Source organism: Pelmatolapia mariae, linkage group LG14, assembly GCF_036321145.2.
Source record: "Pelmatolapia mariae isolate MD_Pm_ZW linkage group LG14, Pm_UMD_F_2, whole genome shotgun sequence".
NCBI lineage: Eukaryota > Metazoa > Chordata > Actinopteri > Cichliformes > Cichlidae > Pelmatolapia > Pelmatolapia mariae.
The window spans coordinates 16763274-16785304 of NC_086239.1; the positions used below are offsets into that span (position 1 = coordinate 16763274).

Below are 22031 nucleotides of genomic sequence, written 5' to 3' on the forward strand. Positions count from 1 at the left end.
ACAACTTTAAAAACCTGGAAGTTGTATTGATGTTCAAAATGTAAAGCTAATTACTGATGCTAATGTTAATGTAAAGCTAGACATGTTGGAGATTTTAGCTATTTGCAAACTTGTTATTGTTGTGTTTGTTGTGCAAAGACTGGTTAGTCACACCTAATAATGACAGCAGCTGTCTAAACTGCACATTATAGAATTCAGTCTTTATGGTCTCACAGCTAGACAGCCCTCTGCAGAGTGGAGCACTAAGAGACTGCTGTTGTTACAAAGAATGTATCACCTCGACTGCTGCTATCTAATTTCTGGACAGTCCCACATTTATGCAGCATTAAAGAAAGCTGTAAACTCTCCTTTTTGCCAGAGTGTTTTTATGTGCTCTGTGAAGCTGTAAGAATAGACCGTTTTTAGGTTCATCTGTCAAATCAATATAGTTTGCTGTTTTCTGTGGGCATATATATATATATATATATATATATACTTTTGAGTGATAGTGTAAAATTTCAGATCTATCTGCGCCTAGGTGAATTAGGTTGTTTAGAAAGGCAGTCATTCTTCAAAGGGTTTTTCAGAGCTTTGAAAGAAACGTGGAATCCCATATTCCTATGTGAGTTAATTTCTTTTCTCCTTTCCGACCAGCGCACTCTCCTCCCATTTCGGCAGACTTCTAACAATATGCAGCGAAGACTCCAGTTGATACCGGCCTTCAAATATAATCACTTCTCCCTGATGGCTGACTCCCCGCGCCTCCAAATACAAAATGTGATTTACGTCTCCACGCGTCTTCACAGCCCGCTTCAGCCACATCTGTCTCATTCTCGCTGCACACTTTTAAATGCCAATTGGGACCCTACTGAACTCAGCTTAAAGTGCAAAGAGCAATTTGTCATGCAGTTCATTGCTCAAGACAAAATGTAGAGAGGCTTTCTATAATCCCGTAGCGTAGGGAGCAGCCAGGGGAAGCACATATGGATTTAAAAAAAAAAAAATAAATAGCCAAAGCTCTTGCCCCCCAGAAGATGTTTTGGTCTTCATCTGTCACTGGGGCCACCGGGCACAAAGTGGTTGTCTGGTTTTGATGAATGAGCGAGCGCATTTGTCCTTAAGCTGCCATTCACCAGCTTCTTTGGATGCGGAACATTAAAGACAGACAACTTTTGTCTGGAAGACTCATGTAGCAAAGGATTTGACTCCCAGTCTGATCAGACTGTCTTCATAGAATTATGTTGGGTTCTGGTAAGAATAGAGTCAGTGTATATTATTGATGATGACATACAACTGCAGCAGGGTATGCAGGTTCTTCTTGAACAACATGTATGCTGGTGTCTTTTTGCGCATTTTGCAGAGAATTTGATTGTATGTCTGAAAAAAAACCCCCAACAACATCAGCAGCGTATACACTCATGTCTCCATTTGGGCAGTGCTACAATGCTTTTTGTAATTTTTGCCTCTCCGCACAACCACAGTGGATTTTTGTCAAACAATCAGGATGTGGCTGAAGTCCACACTGTTAGCTTTAATTCACAGGATGTAACAGAAGTACTGTTTACAGCAGTTGTAGCCATTTTCATACATAGTACCCCGTTTTCATTCCTAAATGTAATACATTTGCTGATGTCACTGATGACTCATCTCTTGGACATCGTTGTGAGACAGTCTCCAGTTGTTGGATAGTGGAATCCAGAAGAAGCCCGCAGCTTAGGAATAATGCAATGTGATTTGTAAATCACAAAACAGCAAAACAATCATGGTGGACAGTTTAGTTTGGGGGGTTTTAAAATTCTGTCAGGTGCTTATCAGAACATGCCACTTGAATGTGAAATTATTTTGTTTCTTCGCTCAGCCTTGGGCAGCTCTAAACACATCAGATGTTGAGTGGAATGAATGATCTCAAGGAAATGTCGCTCAAAATACCAACGAAGGCAATACGAGCTCTGAGATAAAGCATTTACAGAACCCGTAGATGCTCAGGTTTTTAAAACTGAGCAGAGTCCTTTAGTCTCGCATGCCACAGGTAACTTTGACTGAACAGAATATATCCTGTGTGTTTGTGGCCCCAGCAGTTGCAGAATCTCTAACCCATCAGACGTCTGCGCTAACAGAAACAGAGAAGAGCAAATGATGGTCCCGTCTCCTCTTTCTCTTTCAGAGCTGCTGAGCAAAATGTTACTTGTGTCTGACACCTTTGGGAAATTAATGCCTGTACTGTAAATGGGATTTGGATTAATGCATAATCTATAGACAGCAAGCATGACAATCTCCTAATAAAACAGCAAAGAGAAAAAAGCGATTAATTTTCGTCAGCTTGTGAGTCCGAAACTTCTGAAGCACATTTGTTTTCAGGTGGTAACGCACAAGAAGTCGTTTTTGATTTCATGCATCTACAATTAGCTCTAAATCCCTGCACAAATTGGCTTTTATTCCCAGATAGGTAGTGATACCATCATGCCTCTATATCTCAGATGAGACGGTGTAATGGACCCATCTCTCCGATGCGACACTGAATTAACCTCTTGCATACCTTAAGTTCATCTACAGATAAGATTGCTATTACTGGAGGTTCTCTCTATATATTTCCCCCCCATGTACTATCTATCTCTTTCTCTCCCTGTTGCCTGTCTTTCTAACATATCCCTCTTCCTTTCCAGTTCAATTAACGGTAATAGAGTTTGGGCGTATTGCTTTTTGTCCGTTCATCCTCACAGCTTATTGCCTGCTTCATCTAACACCATACTATGGTGAGATTGAGTTAAGGCCCAGTGATATCAGAGGTGCTGTGTCAAGGTGATTTCACGTGAAAAAACACCCGCGTGAGCACTCTGACCTCCAACTGGTAGCGGTCTGCGAGAGGTGCTTCATATCTGACACAGTTTCTTTAATCAACTTCAGTGCCTTTAGGCAAAACAGAGGTCCAAGCAGACAGATTGAGGCTACTGGTTACATTGGAAAGCTGGATGGAGATGTATTTTGGTACCTCGGAGAGAAAAAGAAATGGCTCATGTGGTCTAAGGGCGCAGGTCTTCTTTCAGAGAATACAGACCTCATGCATGGCTTCTCTTAACCTTGAGATGTTTCCTGGGGCAAACAGATTTGAGTTAACATTTCCTGTCAGTATTCAGTTGTGAGAAAACTCAGTGTTGGTATCTCAGTAGGCCTACGTGCTGTGTGTGCTAATCCGAGCCAGAGGAAAATCTTCAGTCTTTGTCTTTTTATTTTATTTTTCTTCACCCCCTCTTCCTTCTGACATCAGGGGATTTTGATTAACGAAATCTCTTGCCATGTTTGTACAATATGTTTGGATTCAACCACTGTTTGCGGTTTCAAAGGCTTATTAAATTTTATTGCCTTGATTGAGATGTAGGTGTACATTTCCCAGCTACTTCAGTTTTATTATTAGTTATATTTCGATCGCTCTTTGTAGGTATAAGTGATTCATGATGGTGCAATTATGTTTAAATGAGAGAGAGAATAATGTCAGGATGGAAATTATTTAAACCAAGTCATTTGTGTGTTGAATTTCTACTTGAAAATTAAAACTCCAAAGAAATACACAACTCTATGTGGACATGAACAACCCCTGATATTTTAAGATGTGAACACACTGCAGGCGTGTGGCATTTATTAGACACTTTGCGGCTGTTTACCACGGCTACAATGTTGCTGAAAAAATGTATTTTGTTTGGATCCTAACACTCCTAATTATTTCTACCCGCAAACAATGGAGGAAAGTGTGAGCGAGTTTTATTGATTGGGTGGTAAACACGCAATCGATAAAACTTCAGCAATCATAAGGTATCCCTAAGATTGGTTTGTTATTGTTGTCCTTTCCTTATGGAGCCAGGACAGTACTACCGTATTTGAATGCGGACCACTTCATTGTTCTTAATCGAGTGAGGAGCTGGTTTTTGAAGCTACTTTGGGCACACTGCGTTTATCAGATAACTGAAGCTTAATGCGGCTTTGCAGGATACCCTTTCTTCTTTTTTTCACTGGGTTAAACCCTCTTACATTTAGCCCTTTTGGCCTCCCTAATCACTCATTACACAAGCTCAGGATGAAAGACAGGCACAAACAAGTAACAAAACAAACTAACAAAAATCTGCTCATGTGTGGTCTAAAAAACAAATTGTCATCCCCTTTGCTTGGTTCAGGAAATGACTTTGGCGATCTGGACAATTTTGATCGATCTGGATGCTGAAGTAATCACCGCCTTAGACCACACTCAAAGCCTGTCTATTTTTAACCATATTATTTAGATCCCCATGAAGCCATTGCCTGTTTATTTAATCTGTTAAGCTATTTGCTTTTGACATAATGCTTGCAGTTTTATTATTCAATTGGTTTTTTTATTCTTTAGTAGCACTGATCACCTGTTTTAATAAGCTTCTCTGCAGGAAAACTAAAACTTTGCATCTGCATAGATTTTCTTTAAACTAACACAAAACAAAGCACACTGATGTTTAACTCAAAACGGAAATCGATGAACTAAAGTGGGATAAAGCATTCTTGCATGTTGTTCTTGTTTGAGAGAGCTTAACAAATGGAGGAGAAATTTAATTACACTGAAGTGAGCGCTGATGAGATTTTGAAAGTGGAACTTCACCGCTGTAATTTTTGGTCCAAAAAGAAACAAGGATGAAATGTGTGAAATAGTGGATTTGTCTTTGTTAAACATAGATTTGACTATAGAACAGTGTCTGAATGTGTTTGATTCCTATCAGCACAGTGTATAGGACAATGTTTGCATTATTATTATTATTAGTATTATTAGTATTATTATTATTATAAATAGTGACGAGTAAGAGATGACCAGGTTAAACCAGCATATTCAGCCACAATTCATACATATCAGAATGACTGTGAATGAATATGAATATCTGCTTCTAAGCTATAATTTTACAGCAACTATTAAGCAGAATATTCAAGGGATGATATTACAGCTTTTGGACATCTTAGAGAAAATGGATTGTGACAAAGGCCTCTGGATGGAGTTAATTTTATTGCTTGACTGATTTTAGTGTGATTTTGGCTGTTATCATCCATACAACTCTGTCTGAGTCATGTCATAGCTGGGGCCCAACACAATTGTCAGCAGACCGACATTATCTACTAATATTAGTTATTTCTCAATCTATCATCTGCATTTTGTAAAGGCCCATAAATGAAAATAAAAAAGTGCAGAAGAAATGGGAGAAACACCCTTCAGACATGTTAGGAGTGTTGATGTTGATTAGTTTGTCCATCAGAGGGCACTCTGCAACACGTGTTTGGAGTGCGGCAAACAACAATCAGCTAATCCGAGCAGTGGAGTAGAGCATATAAAATAAATGGCTAATGGTGTCAGAGAAATATCGGAATATTGGATTTTTGTCTCCAAAATCCTTTATCAGCCGGGCTCTAGTCACAGCTGTGTAGTCTGCTTATACAAGCTAACATCACAGGCTAACTAGGCTTGCCATGTAACCCTTTTAATGTCCATCAACACAGACACTGCTTTTCAGTGATAATTTCTGAGAATATGCAGAAATATAAAGAAAGCATTCAACCAAATGTTTAAATTAAAATCTGAATGTGAAAACATATCTAGATTAAAGCCAGTTGAATATAAGTGGGGATGGCTTATGTTTATAGTCACCCACGTCCCATTAACATCAAGGAGCCAATATGCTTTGGTCGAAATCATAAGAGTTGATAAAGCCATGAAAACATGATCCGATGATTCCCAGTGAAATATATATATATATATAAAAAAAATTGTATCTTCTTTATGACCAGAATTATCTTGGCTGGACAATATTTCCTGTGACAACCACAGAATCACCTTGGTAACGTCATCCTTGAGAGCCACAGAAAAACCCACAACTTGTTCACGAAACAAATATAATACAACGCTGTGACCCTCAGAGACACACAAACACACCATCATGAAAGGCTCACAAACAGAAAGACACACCAGGACGCCTGATGCAGACAAGGTGTCTTAGTAGTTACAAACAATGTGAGACATCCCAAGACTGCGATGGAACTTCTCTCAGCAGGATACGTATTCTAATGTAGCTCTTTCTGCCTTGATTCCTCACTGTCTTTTCTACATACAGTAATGTTTGCCTACCTTGCTGCATTTTACCCGCCGTCTAAAAGTTCATCTCCACTCGGTGTTTGCTGTGCTGGCCTCTGACTGCTACTAATTATAAGAGCAGCGGCAGGCAGATCTCGCAGTGGCCTTTTAAACCCACCTACAGTACTATATGCTAAGCAGTTATAGGTTAAAGGAAAGGTCTACTCAAAAAGAATATTGCAGCCACACAAAGTGACTATTCCTCTGCTCTTTAGGCAGTAATTCTAAAACAGGTCACACCAGAAAAAAATCCACTTCCTCTCCTGTGCACAACCATCAACCATCTCCTTTAGTGCTAAATATAAAGATTTTTAGCACAGCATGGTGCTGAAATATGAGCCACGCAAGCAGAAATCCATATCCATTATCATGGCATGCATGCTTTTCATTTGCAGTGTGGCGTGGCTGAAACCATATTGATTTCCCAGTTTTGAATGTAGTGCAGAAGCCTGTTTATTTTTGCTATACTCAAATTTAGCATCATCGAGGCCTCACTCGAACATTGCCAATCACCATGAGTCATGTGGTGATTAGCATCACTGTTGCTGCTGCACCGTACAACCACTGAACCGTGGAATCAGCCAGTTTAGCGTCTTTTGAAGGAGATGTGTACTACATCATTTTTCTAAAGTACAAAGAACACGTGATTCCTTTAGCTGAAGCTTGGGCTTCTTACATAACTCGTAGATTTAAGCTTTGCCTTCTAGACTTAACATAAAAACACTTCTTTGAAATTGAATGAAGAGCTTGCTACAGGATTACGGTTTAAACAGTATTATACTTTACAGTTACTATATATGAGTTCACTGTTTTAAATGTAGGACTAAGCAAAAAAAAAAAAAGGATCATTTGTGATGTTGCTTAAGCTACTTAACACTTTTACATATTTAACTTTTAATGATTAAGCCTCATTTAACGTGGGAGATCCTGCCTTTCTAAAGTGTACTGTACAGGCCACATAAAAATATATGTTAAAGCGATATGTTAACGATAATGCACCTCCAAACACAAACACACAGACGATCTTTTGCGGCAAAAGGAAATGTCAGTCTAATGGGGAAAGTCTGGACGCAAATGAAAAAGCCTCTCTCTTTGAACTGTTCATCTGTGTAGGAATTGTAACAACCCTGCCACTCTGCTGCCTTCCTGCCTAAAGGCTTATCATCAGACACTACAACAAATTAATTTTTATGCACTTGGACACTGATGAAATTTTGTGTTTTCCCTCTAAGCCTTTAGAGGCACATAGGCACTGGCACACCCGTCCCCTTTGTCCTCTGCGAAAAAAAGTTAATAATGCCTTACTCTACTGTACTTTATCTTCCACTTCCTATTTTCGGTGACTGATGAATCTCCCCCTCGTGTCCTCTAGTGTGCAGACAAGACTTTGAGTGACACAATCGTAAAGCAGTCAAGTGAACACGCCCCTGTGAATGCCCTTCTAGGAGTTTGGTCCCTGCTGTCGTGCTTATCGGAGAGCGTGAAAAGGCTTAAAATCCACCATGCTCGATCTGTGTTTCAAACGCCGTCCGTGCTGATAGAAATTAAGATGCAACATGGAAAAATCCAACTCATGTTGGATTTTGGTGTGTAAGGTCAAGCCCCAGGGAGTGGGACAAACAAGTATTTAGCTTCTTTTGAACCTTACAAAGTATCTCACGCGTGACCACAATTATATGAAGAACCAGAGCGGATTATTGTTATTTTGTAAACTGCAAGAGTAGTTCGTCTCTGGATTCAGTGTTTCTAATTCACCGCCTTAAACACGCTCAGCATTTAGCTCCTGGAAAGGCACTCACAGGTGCCCAGCCCAGCCGTTTTTATCCTCTCATAGCTGTCTTGTTGAAACATAAAGCTTTAATTGGTCAACCACAGTAGTTGGAATATCTGTCACTGGCCAATGAGCCAAAACTGCAGCAGCTACAGAAAATAGTTCCCATGCTGATGGTTGTTCACACTTGTAAACTGCTGTTTGGCTTAGTCACCATCTAAAGTAGAAGATTCTCTGCCATCTGCTAATGCTAGGTGGCCTGTTACAATGCCATTTTCTTGTCTGTCTTTGAAAAAAGGTTTTCTTAACAGTGGTTGTTTAGCAGTAAGTATCTAGCTTGTCAGATCTCATCGTGAGTGTTTGATTTGACCACAATAACCCTTATTGCAGCGCTGGGTATAAAGCAGCTCCGTGCAGTGGAAGAGGACACAGCTCTCTTCTCAGCCGAAACCGGAGCTTGGTTTCTTTCACCGATCCTTTGAATATGAGCGTGTCAATAGAGTCATTGCACATGGCTGCATATGCCCCTCTGGCATGATTCCACCTCGGCTGAATCGATTCAGGCTCTGTTTATCTCATTAGCTTGTAGCGCATAATCAATCACACAAGGGCATTTGTTTCGGGCCTCCAACCCACTGCATATTATAACTCGACTCCTTCCATCAGTGTGAACATTGTTCTGTTCAGCTGCGCCTAGCAATAATGCTAAACTGAGCAGCTTGTAGCCGCGCACAGCCTATTGGCATTCATTCAAATTACAGAATTTGTGTCTATGGAAGTAAAAAACAAAGGATATGCGCACACACAGACTCACTTTAACTGATAAGGTGCTTGCTGCGGGTGCATTTGTATTGCTGCAATGATGAGCTTTCATGTTGCCTAGTGTTGTTTTCATTCAATAACAAAGACACTGAGCTAAAATTAAATTTGCTATGCTTAATGAGAGCACATTATACCACAGTTTACTGCTAATTTAAAAGCACATATGAATAGTAGAAACAGACATTCCCATATAGATTTGTATACATAAATTGTATCAGGAGAACAGATGCGAGATTACTGGACACCACATAGCTGAGGCGGGTTCCAGCTGGGCTCCGCCTGAGGCCAGGCATCAAGTTCCACGTTTGAAAATGTTCACACAGCCACTTTGATCAGCGCACAGCATTTTGGACACACCGCACGTTCACACGGGTGCGTCATCAGGCAGCACAAACAATTATTACGCCGTCAGAGATACCTAGATGGCATTTAATGCAACTACCACTTTATCTACACAGTAACAATTTGCAACAAGCTTGTCTAGCAACATACTTTTGCTCCATTCCCCCTGTACTTTTGCAAAGATGAGGTAGACATGAATAAGATATTTCTCAGAGTCTCTCACGGGAACAAAAAGGACTACAATGCTGATTCATTCTCATTGAGATCCTCTCAAACTGTACTAGAATCTAAAGGGGAAACAGTATAATAGGTCCCTCAGTGCACTGCTCTATTGATCTGTTAAGAACACAACTGGATAAGTCATTCAGAAATCACCCGCCTTACAGGGAGACGGCTAAACTTGAAGGAGATGACAGTGTGTTCCACCCTGCAATGCATTACTCTCAGGTCAGGTCAGTGACAAAGATGCATTAGGATATGTTTATTTTTCAATAGACCCCCATTTTCTACTGAAAATTGTAACAATCCATATATGACATTAATTCCAGCTACCCTTTCAGTCCACTTTTTTTTCACATTGTCTGTGATTGTAATGTCTCAAAGCCCAGCTGCTTTTAGTGATCATCCAGAAGCAGCATGAAAATGTGTTATAAGTGGTTCCCATAGTTATATTACAGATTGTGCCTTTTAAATGCTGACCTTACAGTAAAATGAACATCAAGGCCATGCTATGAAGTGGCATGAATGCCCATGCTGAAATAAAGTGCAAATTGTGCACCATGACTGCACAAGTCATTGCTCAGTTTCTGCTCTAGTAATTTCTGGATATGTTTTAAGTGATAATGATAATATTCATGGCCATCATATCTGCAGTCAGATGGTACGGACAAGCTCCGTAGCTGTAGCCTAAGGGGCATCACGCAGCAGCCCTCAGGACTGCAAATAAAAACTACAACTTAGTTAGCATTAAGTACAGAGAAATTAGACTGGGCATCTGTCGACGTTCTCCATGTTCTGAAATATAGACCTTGAAAGCCTGCTGTCGTTAAAGTCCACGCGTTTCATAATGTGCCAGTCTTCTTTGGCAGAGAGACTTAACACTTATGAAATGATTATGGAAATGATTACAAGCATGAACAGTTTAAGCTCTTTATTTTGTATCTGTATTTCACAGTTTGTTCACGGTAATTAACTCTTATAGCTGAGAAGCTTAGCAAATTAACGCCGGTCAGACTTGCTGCTCCCTGCTCTTATTAAGCTCAAAAATTGAAGCCCAGAGCAGAGAAGGTGATAAACGAAAAGACGCTCCAACGGGTCAGCTCGTCCTTTTCAAATTTTGACTTTAACTTGATTGTAACAATTAGTCACAAAAAGCACGTCACCTCAAAGCGGGCCTCTCATCCTCAGACACCAAAAGCAACAACAGAGACGATATTTCATACGCAAAGTAAACTTACTAAAGTGGTTCAAACCCACATTTTAATAGTATATCAGCAGCAGCGGGGACACTTTGCATTGATTGCCAGTGGGATGTAATTGGCACCCACTGCACATGAAATGCCACGCAGTCACGTCAACAAGAACAATAACAACAGGCTAGTTGAGGCCTGTCATGTCTCACTTCTCGTTATGCATAAGGAAGTGTTCTTTTGGAACATGAAATCCTTCTTCCTCTCACTCATGTCACCGGGACGTCTTAAAGTGGGCATATTTTCAATTAGTTCCTCTAAAGGTCCATCATAACAAACCTAATTTAACAGTGAAATCAAAAACGATAAATTTAATCACTTTTGGTCCATCTTGCTTGATACTGCTGGTCTTCATATGTAAATTTCTCACACAAGGAAGAAACATTCATTAATATTTAATCTAGAGCAATTCCCTGTTGTAAAGGAGTGTTTATCCATCTCACTAAGTCAAAACAGTCACAACTGCTGCATACATTAGCTCGAGTAACTCTGAATAGGAAAACCAGACAGGCCTCACTGTGCCAATCCTATTTCATACTGTGTGACGAGGATGATTGTGCCATGGCAGAAAATGAGTTCAGCACATCCAGCACTGGTGGATAAAATGAAAAAAATAAAAAATAAAAAATACAAAAAACACAAGAATGTCGTGATTTTAAATAGTGTTTTCATGGGATAGATTAGTAAATCAGATTGGTCTCAGATCTAGAAAATCATTTAGAAAATCATTTAGAAAATCGATGCACTAATAGCCTGGCATTCCTTTTCTTATTTCACACTAAGCTGGTTTTTGCAAAGGTCCACAACTGCTTACACTGTGAACTGTGACAGAGAGACAGAATCTCATGCACGCCCTCAAAGGGTCAGTCAGTTTATTATGATCTTCAGTAGTGGAGCTGGCATTGTTCTCACCTTGTAAGTCTGTCTGTGTGAGTGTCATTGCAAAATGCGGTCCTGGAGACCAGCTCCATGTACTGTGGCAAGAATTGTAGCTCTGCTTTGGCAGGTGTTAATATGGCCGCCTTCTGTGAACAGAATCTGCAGGGGTGTAGTTTAAGGAAAAATTGTTGCTTTTTAGATCCCTGCCCAAAACCACAGTATTTGCCAATCACAACAGCATGACTCAAAGATTTATTTTATTTTATTTTTTACTTAGTGAATGTTAAGTGTTTATATTTTCAAGCCCAATTCCAAAAACGTTGGTATGGAAGTGACAATAGATTGAGATTTGCAAATCTCATAAAGCCTATATTTCACTTACAATGAAACTCATAAAACATATTAAATGTTTAAGCTGAGAGAATTTATTTTGTTAAGAAAACGATAAGGCCATTTTTAAGTTTGATGGCAGCGGTCCGTCTCAAAAAAGTTGGGACAGGGGGCAAAAAATGTCTGTAAAAATAGGTGGTGTAGCTAATTAGTTTAACTGGCAACATGTCAAGTCAGTTGAATTCACTTTTATTTACATAGCACCAAATAGTCACATAGCAACAATAGTCACTCGAAGGTGCATTATATTGTAAGGTAAAGAGCCCACAGTGATGGTAAGAAAGCCTCAGCAATCACACGACCAAATATGGGCAAGTACCTGGCAACAGTGGGAAGGAAAAACGCCCTTTTAACAGGAAGAAACCTTCAGTAGAACCAGGCTCAGAGACAGGCAAACATCTGCTGCGACTGGTCTCAGGTGACTCAATAACATAATAGAGAAACACAGTCTCTGTCTGTCAAACATGCCGTTTGTTCATAACATTATGAATGAAGCTCAGCACAAATGAGATGCAGCCTGCTGATGAATTCTCACATCTGGCACCATCGTTAATACTAACAATGATTTCTCAAAACACATCAAGGACCTGCTTAGCAAAGAGCAATTTATTTATTTTTTGTCGAGTGCATAGCATCTCAATATTTACACAATGCACCATGAAAGAGGAAAAGTGCAAGATGCTAGTCTTGGCTCCTGTATAGCTGGTAACAAAGGTGAAATATCAGGAGTTATTCTGGATGAAGCTGAACACCTTCAAAGATCACAGATCTGGCCACAGATGGGAACACAGACTGAGTATAGAATCCACCTACAACAAAAACAAGAATAACCAAGGGTGCTGACTTGTTGAAAACAAACTTTTTTTTGCATTACAAAGTAAAGATCAGTGAAAAACTCAGAGAATCAGAGAAAAAATTCCATCAAAATGTCAGTTTACCTGCAAGGCGTGTTTAACAATGTAACATGTAAGAGGTCAAAATACATCCTAATCAGCTTAGAAAGATGCCTTTTCTTTTTAAGTGTAAGCCCGCTTTGAGGTGAGCAGTTAATCAGGGTTAAGCAGAAAGCAAATTAATCTATGCCATGTCTCAGCTGTCAGCTTTACTCATATTATTACCCATCCATTATGTCAATTAGTAGTCAATTAGGAGATTTATGCTGAATAGACGTCTTTCTATAAATACCAATATTGATTATATGAAGCACATTCTTTATTCATACTGCTTCTGAGAAATAGCACAATCTCTTCTTCATGGGTAGGCCACTTTTTTTTTTTTCATTGTATTGCATTTGTTGGCTGCAGCTGGCTGAGGTTCATAAATGTGTCCATGTGTTCACTGCAATAATCTCTCAGCATGTTCAAAAGGTGATCCTTTCCCCCTGGAGAGGTGGACGGATGCTTATTGTAGTTAAAGCTGAGGGATTTACGTCAAAGCCTCTAGAATTTTCTCGAGAGGGTAATTGAGAGAGCTCGTTTGTGCCTGGGAATATGTTATTGTGCTGTGTGCTCGCCATCACTGTTGCTTAATTTGTAAGTATAAACAGCTGCAACTACAAGTAGGAGCTGGATTTTTATCAGGCGGATAAAGAAAAAAAAACAACAACAACAAAGAAACAAACACACAAAAAAAAGCCAAAGAAGACTCAGTCAGCCATTTATATTTGGTGTTGATAGCTGTGAACAGACTCCTTACTAAAAAAAACCCCCAAAACATCAGGAATGATCTCCAAGTTGGCACACGCATAAAATATTCAAAACTACATGTTGTGTGTGTGTGTGTGTTTGTGTGATGCCTGCGTAGACCCTCGGAAATACTCCATTCTAACCAGCACCAACAGACCTCGCCCACAGTGATCACCAGCACTGTCAGGTCACATTATCATTGTGTGGACATGTTCGTGATAAGGGAAAACCCCTGTCATCATGTGAAATGATCATCTCAGCCCCCCCTGATCTCAGACCCTGTTAAGGCAGGGAACTATACTATAGCCTCACAGCTGGCTTCATGCAAAAGCTCCCACCTCTGGGCTGAACGCTCCCCGCGATACTCGAGCTGTGCCATCTCCACCACGCTGATTATAGGTTAAGCTCATTTTGCCATGAAGGACACAAAGAGGCTCTCCCTCCTCGCTTATGCACCCAATGAAAGTATATTAAGATAGGTTGAGACAGAGAAGAAAAGGGATAAAAAAAAGTGTTTTCCACCCTATTCTTGGTCACTATTTAGCAAAATAGGATTCGACAATAGGGGGAGGGAAAGCTTTATTGTTTGTGCTTGCAGATATTGTAGACTGTGTGTGGCTTTGTGTGCCTGTGGATAGAGTATGCGACTGCACATACGATATGCCTCCGGTAGCATCTCTGCTCCTAATCTACAGCATGCCCGATGAATGTGAACACAACTGATACCACACTGCCAGCTGTCTCTAATACCTTCTCTCCCTTCTCTCTTTTTTTTCTAAAACAGCATAACTGCCCCCAGGGACTATGGTTAGCCACAAATACACATAATGAGATTATACAAGAACAAAATAATTAAGAAAAAGGGTAAACTTATTTGAATCGTGCAGCATTACTGATTAAACCGGTAAACAGCATTACAAGCCAAAGCAGCAAATCCCCGTTGCTTATTTGATTAATGATCAGACCAACTTGTTCAGCGTATGTGAAATAAACACGTTAGCTGAAGCTGGTAAAATGTCACATTTCTTTCTTTCTTTTTTTTGTTGTTGAAAATTTTAATTTATTTCCCCGCGGCAATAAGGCAAGAAGAGAAACATACTTGTGTAGTTTATTGAACTGACACATTGATTTTCTTTTGTTGGTTTAAAATGAAAAAAAAGAAGAAGAAAGAAAAAACTGATTTATTTTCATATGACATTGATTTAGTGAACAAGGCATCTAGTGGCGGGATGCATTTATAACGCAAGAACATGGCAGCAGTAACAAAAAGAACAACCAAAGCTGAGGGTCTCCTCCTTTGGCCTGAGGAATGGTGATCTATTTGACAGGATGCAATGGTTTCCACCCAACAAATTATGATATCCAATATATTTTTCCCCCTTTTTTTTGTTCATAACTGCAATTTAAAAGTAAGAAAAAGCACTAGCTATGAAGCAATAACCTTTCAGGACATTTAAACACATGTTAAAAAATGCTAAAACACTGCTCAGAAAAACAAAAAACAAGAAGAACGTAATCTAGACCCCTTTCAGGCACTCTTTTCCTTTGAGTTTAATGCACTTGATTATGAACGTCATCGCTTGCTACTTTCAAGATAGCATCCCAACCTCTTCTTATAATCTTTGCTTTTCAAACCCAATTTTCCCATTGAAGTGAGTGTTGGTATCCTACACAGTGATTATATTTGGCATCGTCCCTGAAATAGCTGTAACAAGTCAGGATGAATTCAACAGCTACAGCCATTTGGAGGAGTGGAGCATCTAATTATTTGGTGTTGCTGGTCACTCCAAGCTACTCTGGTGTACCGCGGGCAAACAACTGCTGTCCCTGGAGGGAGAAAAGCTGCTGGAGAGAAGGCAGAGAGCCTCTGCCAACGTGAGTCTGTAGAGCACAGTTTATTCTAATTCCTCTGCAGGACATTAATGAGCCAGGATAGTGGCTGTCTTAATGGGCAGCCAGACAGATTTTAAGTGCCCCGTGGAGTGTAATCCGCTGAGGTACAACAACACTGCTGCAAGGCCCAACAGATTGTTTTTAGTTGTCATTTTGCTTTTACTTCGCTTCTATGCTTGTTCATTACAAAGGGCATGTTTTTTAGCCCGCCCTCCCCACCTACTGCCTTGGGCCATATTCAAACCGTGCCATCATTTGTTTTCATACAATTAAAAGTTCAGCTTTTGACACTGTTGCCCAGACTGACCTTTTACATATAGTGCTAAGAAACAAATATTTATATAACAAGAAACCTCGAATCAAGTCTAAATCTCATCTGTCTTCCATTCATCCTTGCCCAGCATGCGCACCCTGAACACTTAGAGACAGAGGTGGAAGATAAAGACAGATTTTTTAAAAAATCAACACACTCTCTGTTCCTGGTGCAAAATAATGTTTTAATAAAGCGGGTAATTGGTGTTGATGCAGGGGGGCACAAAATGAATGAAAGGAATTAACAGGTGTTTTTCATAAAAATAGGCAGAAAGTCAGTTTCTTCTTCACCATTCATAAGTAATAAACATCGCTTTCTGGTGTAATACTAGTACTTTGAGGCAGTTTCATTTTTCAATGTAAATATGAAATACAGGCACACATTTTGGTGTTGTATTTGCTCACGACACTGTGTGATATTTGCAAGGAGAGGTGACAAAGCCTTCTGGCAAAAAGTCTGATTTTTTTCATATATTTTATTTTCATGATCATTGAGATTTATGGGGAACAGTATACTACTCTGTACAAACACATACTGGCTGCTTTAGTCTTTGTTAAGCCATATACACTGTCCTTTATTTGTGATAAAGACAATGTACTGTCACGTACTGCTTTACCCCTCCATTGCCCAAGGCTGGGCAGCTCCATGACTGAATCTTCAGAGGAGCTTGGTTACCTTCAAAGAGAAACCTACAACACACTCCGAACAGACATCAAACATAAATGAAAGTTGCCCAGCTCCAAAACCTTTATCTGTAAGCTCTCAGTGTAGGTAGACTTGCTTGGCATCCACCCACGTGGTGCTCTCTGTTTCTGAACCTCCGCGGTTTCGTCTCAATAGCTCTCAAAACATTTGTTCAAAGTCTAATCCCTCCGTCTTGTCAGGTTTCGTACATATTATTACGCCGCGCAATGAGGTGTGAAATGCTGCTGAGCTGCTGCTGATGAACATGTGTACTCCACATGGACATTCAACACCTGCACCTCTTTAAGATTGTGGAGAGCAGTGGCGCTATAGTGTATTATATGTTAATTATAGTGACTTTTATTCTGAAGTCCTCACTGTTTAAAAAATCTGCTGCCACTTTACATTAAAGCAGTGCTGTTAAAAATGTGGTAATATGCTGCTGTAATCATTTGCTAATGTCTGCATGGAAATGTTTGTATGCACCATTTACGCACAGATTTGTGCATACGCACTGTTAGTAAATGAGGGCCATTGTGTGGAGACGGCTAAGTGTGGCGATATGGATTTCAAAACCTTTGTTTCTGAGCTCCTGACATTTATTTCTGAACATTTCAAGGTTTATTATCCAGTGAAAAGGTTTACTAATAAAGAAATTTGAGTGCTTACATTACTAATTAGCACTCTACATAGAAGGTTTTACAACCTTCTGGAAGACGGTGAGAAAAAGAGGCTTTCAGGCCTTTCTATTACTGCTATAAAGGAAACTGGATAGTCAGGTAAAATATTAAAATTTTGGCTTTATAGCGTCGCAGAACAAAAATAATTTTTATTTATATGTAATTGTGGTAAAAGTTTTTATAAAAAAATAGGAAATAAATCCAGAGGAGTAGATTTGTAATACCTATCTGACTCTGTTCTGCTCTGTCCTGTAAACCATGAGCTATGGTGGCAGGTGGAAGGTGGCTGTGTTTGTGTTTATTTCTGGCCTCTGAGCGCTTTGTGTATTGTGTGGCCAAAGAGGGGGCAACCTTGAACACAGACCGAAATGACAAGCTGTCCGCTTCCATAAATGAGATATGGATGCTATTTGCTGACATTGCCAGTCTGAGCTGAGACTTCATATATACACAGTCAGGGAGATGTGCGCTACATGAGCATCCCGACACCCGTGTGAGAAACAGCTGGGAGCAAATATGCACAGGTTCACTGCATGTGAGCATTAGCCCACCGTACTGTACAAAATGGAAAAAGAGGCACCAGGTGTTGCTGCAGTCATGTATGCAGACAGTGACACAGATCAAGTGGAGAAACACAGCTAGACACTTGCCTATATCTGCGTGTTGTAACTGTATGTCTAAGCATGGCTAATAGAAACACTGTCCTTTGAGCGACCACAGCTTTGGGTTCATTTCTCATTTAATGTTGCAAATGCACATAAATACACCACTTAGCTGGATAAAAGACTATAAAAAATTACTCCACCAACTCAGACAGGGAGTAAAGTGTAACATCTTATTTTGGACTGTTTATTTCTTCGAATCTGTCACTTTTTTGTTTTTTGTTTTTAATATGAGCCTGAGAGAAAGCATATTTGCCCAATATGAATGATGTCATGATGGGTGTCAGCATGCCGTGAATGTACCAGTCAGAACTTCCAGGGACAGACAACTTGATGTGTCTTGACACATGACTAAGGACTCAGGACTACAGCCCAGACCTCCAGCCCTGTAACCACATGGCGCAAGATTTTCCACTTCTGTTAGTAGGCTAAGAACTCCCAGCTAACCTGCAGCAAACACATGTAATTAAGCACTGAACCCTGCAATACTGATATTACCAATACACACTCCAAATTTGCACTCTCTTTCCCTCCTCACCATGATGGAGCACTATTTTCTGCACCTTTCAAATTATGTACACACACAAACATCTAATAATCACAATCATCACCCAAACCCACAGTATATAATAACAGCATACATACAGTACAGTTATTCTCTGCATGCACATGTTTGTCGAGCACCTGTGCTGGCCGAGAGAGCAAGTGTTACATCTTTTCTCAGAGAGCTGGGAGTTTCCTGGCTGGGTGTCACAAAAAAGAACATACAGCCCAGTTAACTCAAGCTTCCCTTTTCTCAAGCCAATGCCCTTTTTTTGTTCAGTGGTGTGGACAAGTTGTTATTTTCTGTCTAGAAGGGAGTGTATAGCTCCCCAGGGTAACAAGTGAAAGTGCTCAGACTTTGCTTTTTTGAAAACAGCATCTTGTTCCATTACCAACTCTTCTTTTATACTCTTCATGGGGATGTATATTTTTCACTAGGCCTTTTAATATACATTTATATATATATATATACATATATATACACAGTAAATGTATGTTTCCATTTGCCAGCTGACTCTAAATTCCAGTCAGACCATGTGTGGCGGCACTTCTGATTGAGAGAAAATCTCTCCTTGCCCTTCTGCTCTCTCAGCACTCAAATGCTCATCATGAGGATTATCAGCAATTCTTTTCATCAGGGCGACCGAGACTCTTCTCCTGAGAGAGAAAGCCTGCTCACACTGCCTCTCTGCGGCATGCAACACGAATAGATTCTCCCTCTCACTTCCAGCGTGCCGCTGTTCACGGCGACCCAGGGACAAAGATGGCAATCTCCCTACTGCTGTTCCAGACCTGATCGGCATGGAAATGGGTTTATCTCTGTCAAGCTTCTACGTGCATGCTTTCAAGTGCCTCTCAGATGTATATCTGACCATGACAGCCAATCGGGCGCACAGAAAACAGAAAGATAATCTTATTTTTATTTTTTTTTTTTACCTCGTTGAAAGACTTCAGAGTAACCCTGCTATTCCAGTGCATAGGGACTCCCAATCAATCTAGAAATCCTGTTTATTGTCCCTCTTTCGCTCTTCCTTGTCCCTTGTCAGAAGAGAAGCAGCATTCAAAAAGCATCCCTTTCTTTTATTCTGCAGTGCCAGCTGAAACTCGCCGTCATGCCTTGGATGATGGAGATAGAAAAAAAAAAAGAAAGAAAGGGAAAAAAAGATGGGAATATAAAGCAAAGAGACGACTCAAGCTCCCGGGATTTATTTTCCTCCCCCTTTCCCCCCTTGTCCTCTTCTTGCATTCACACCAAAACAGGGAGCACGGGGGGGAGACGTCAGAGTGACAGCGATGTATTTCTTTTTGCTCTGTGGCTCTTCACCTCTTCTTTCTCCTGCTCTCCCTCCCGCCCTCGTCCTCACTACCTCGCTTTTTATCCCTCTGCGTTCCTCTCTGTCCACGGCTCGTCACTTCACACAGGAGCGGGCTGCTCTGTCGTGATGGGTGAGGAGACTCTGCCCGTTCAGGGACATCTGTGAATGTGCTTATGTTGGGAGACTAAAGTAGCCTCTTAGCTGAGGCTGAGACCACCCTCCCCCCTCCTCCCTTCCAGAGACGGGCTTTCTAATGGCATGTACCATTAAAGCTCGGAGCAGGGTGGGCTGCAGCAATGAAAGGAGCGCGAGAGGGGGGTGAGGAAAGAAGGAAACGAGGAGCTGCTCAGAAGCAGGAGGGAGAGGGCAATAGTGAAACAGGAGGGGAAAAGATGCTGAGCAAAATAAAAAGAGTGGGAAAAAGTACACTGATGAGTCTTGTTTGCCACTTTACTTACCCTGAGTAAGAGGCGAACCGCACAACCTCCACTCCTCAGTGCCACTCTTCTTTACGGATCCCTTATCTCTGACAAGACAACAGCTTGGTCACGAGGAGCATCGCTGTATGCAAGAGCATATGTTGGTTTTGGCGATGGTGAATTCACTCACAGACAAAGGATTGCCTCACGCATGACTGGCTGCACGGCGGCACACACGCAGAAACTTATTGCGGGAAACTGGGTTGAATGAAGAAAATTTTGTACTCTCAAAAGAGCCATTTGGTTCTGAATTATTAGAAAGTCCACAGTGTGCTTCTCTTCACGCTGCCATAGCCTCGGTGACTGGCAACAAACACCCCAGTGCCAATTTCACCACCAACATTTCCATTCGCCTTAAATGTGCACCATCTAATTTCAGGCGTCACTGAATAAAGAGCCTGTCTGTGATGGAGGTGAGACAGCGTCTGGTGCGAGGATCAGAAACGCCACTTGAGCCAGCTCACCTCCTCTGAGCTGGGACCAGAGCTGGCTCTGCTAAGGGATGCTGGAACAGGCGAGGTGGCCTTGTTCAAGTTGTGGATGTCATACCTGGAAAAATTAGCAGAGAGAGAAAGAAAGACATAATTTTCTCTGATTATAACACATGCGTATAAAGACATCTCTATGCATGTGCTTTTAAGTCCTTTCACTATATTAAAACTAACAGACTACTTTGCATCTCTCAAGGCAGCAGCCAAGATGGAATTCAAATCGCTGAATTACTGCTATGCAAGCAGCCACTAACACGATGTTGTGCTCATCTGTAAACCTGAATAACCCGAAGAAAAAACCCAGCAGAAGATCTTGCGACTCTATGCCACATTTCGCTGCAAAGTGCCATGCAGTATTTTGAGCTTTAGCCCGTCGGTCGGCTCCAGCTCTCATGACTTGAGCTGCCCAAAGCAAAAATAAAACAAAACACGAGAGTGTTACACAGGCGTTGGGCAGAGCAATTTATTGGCAAGGATGAGCGCTCCAGTACTGCAAAGAAAAATTAAAAGGAGGTTGCACAGGGTCCACAGAGTGGTTAGAATCACATATGATCAAATCAGAATCAGGGGTATTGCCTGTAAGATGAGTTCAGACCAAAGTAGAAGTGAGCTGCTATTATTGTTATTATGAAACCTCTGGCACTTCTTCTTCTTCTTCACGGGATTCTCTGAAGACTTGAATCTTTATACTCTTTTCAAAGTGGATACAAAGGCACTTGTCCTATGGTGTGTTGTCCTTCAGTGAAACTGTTTATCTGGACTTTTTTTTTTTTTTTTTAAGATGTGCCGGAACAAAAGAGCACAGCTGACCTCCAAACAGCTTCTGATCTTATATCAGCTGAAGGTCAACTTACAGAAATAGTTCAGCAGTGTGGGAAATGCCTGAGTTTCCCTTCATCCTGTGAGTTACATTAAAGAGTTTCTACTACTTTCATGCCTTCCTGGTAAGACTGCAGTCAGCAGTAAGTTACCACAAGACAGAAAAGTAAATAAAAGCAACCAGCTTTGTTTTCTCCAACAGCAACAATAATAAGCTTCTTATAGTTTTATGAACACTTTTAATATTTATATAGGCTTTTTTGTCCTTCCTTAGTGTTGCACAACAAGAGGGTTTGGGAACTAAGTTTCAGTTTTACTTTGCAGCCCAGGTGCACTGGAATGTCTGAAGGCATCATTGTGAATGTGAGCCTGAGTGCGTTTGATATATGAACCCTCTGAAACCTGCTTTTCTGCAGGGCTATATATAAATCCGAACACTCGGTTTGCAAGCAGAATATGACTGTGCAGGCAGTGCCCGCACTGACATAACTCGTAGTCACAAAGTCAAGGCCGCGTGTGTCGACTGAACACATCCAAAATCAATAATAAGGTTTGATCTTGTGATTTATTTGCTGCGCTCTGTCTTTTCTTTTCTCCAACACGTGCCATTTCCGCATGTCAAACATGAACTGGCGTGGGCTCGTGTGTCTACATTTGTGTGTTCAAAGTATGTCATGTATG

At 40.7% G+C, this 22031-nt stretch overlaps 1 protein-coding gene across 3 annotated transcripts in view; it reads right to left on the reverse strand.

The window, feature by feature from the left end:
* LOC134641006 (galactosylgalactosylxylosylprotein 3-beta-glucuronosyltransferase 1) overlaps window positions 1-19729 on the reverse strand; it is an 86229-nt gene extending 66500 nt beyond the window's left edge. For all 3 annotated transcript variants that reach the window (XM_063493165.1, XM_063493166.1, XM_063493164.1), the window contains exon 1: window positions 19182-19729. The gene's annotated coding sequence lies outside the window, so the exon portion shown is untranslated. The remainder of the gene's footprint in view (window positions 1-19181) is intronic.
* Between the last annotated feature and the right edge of the window lie 2302 nt (window positions 19730-22031).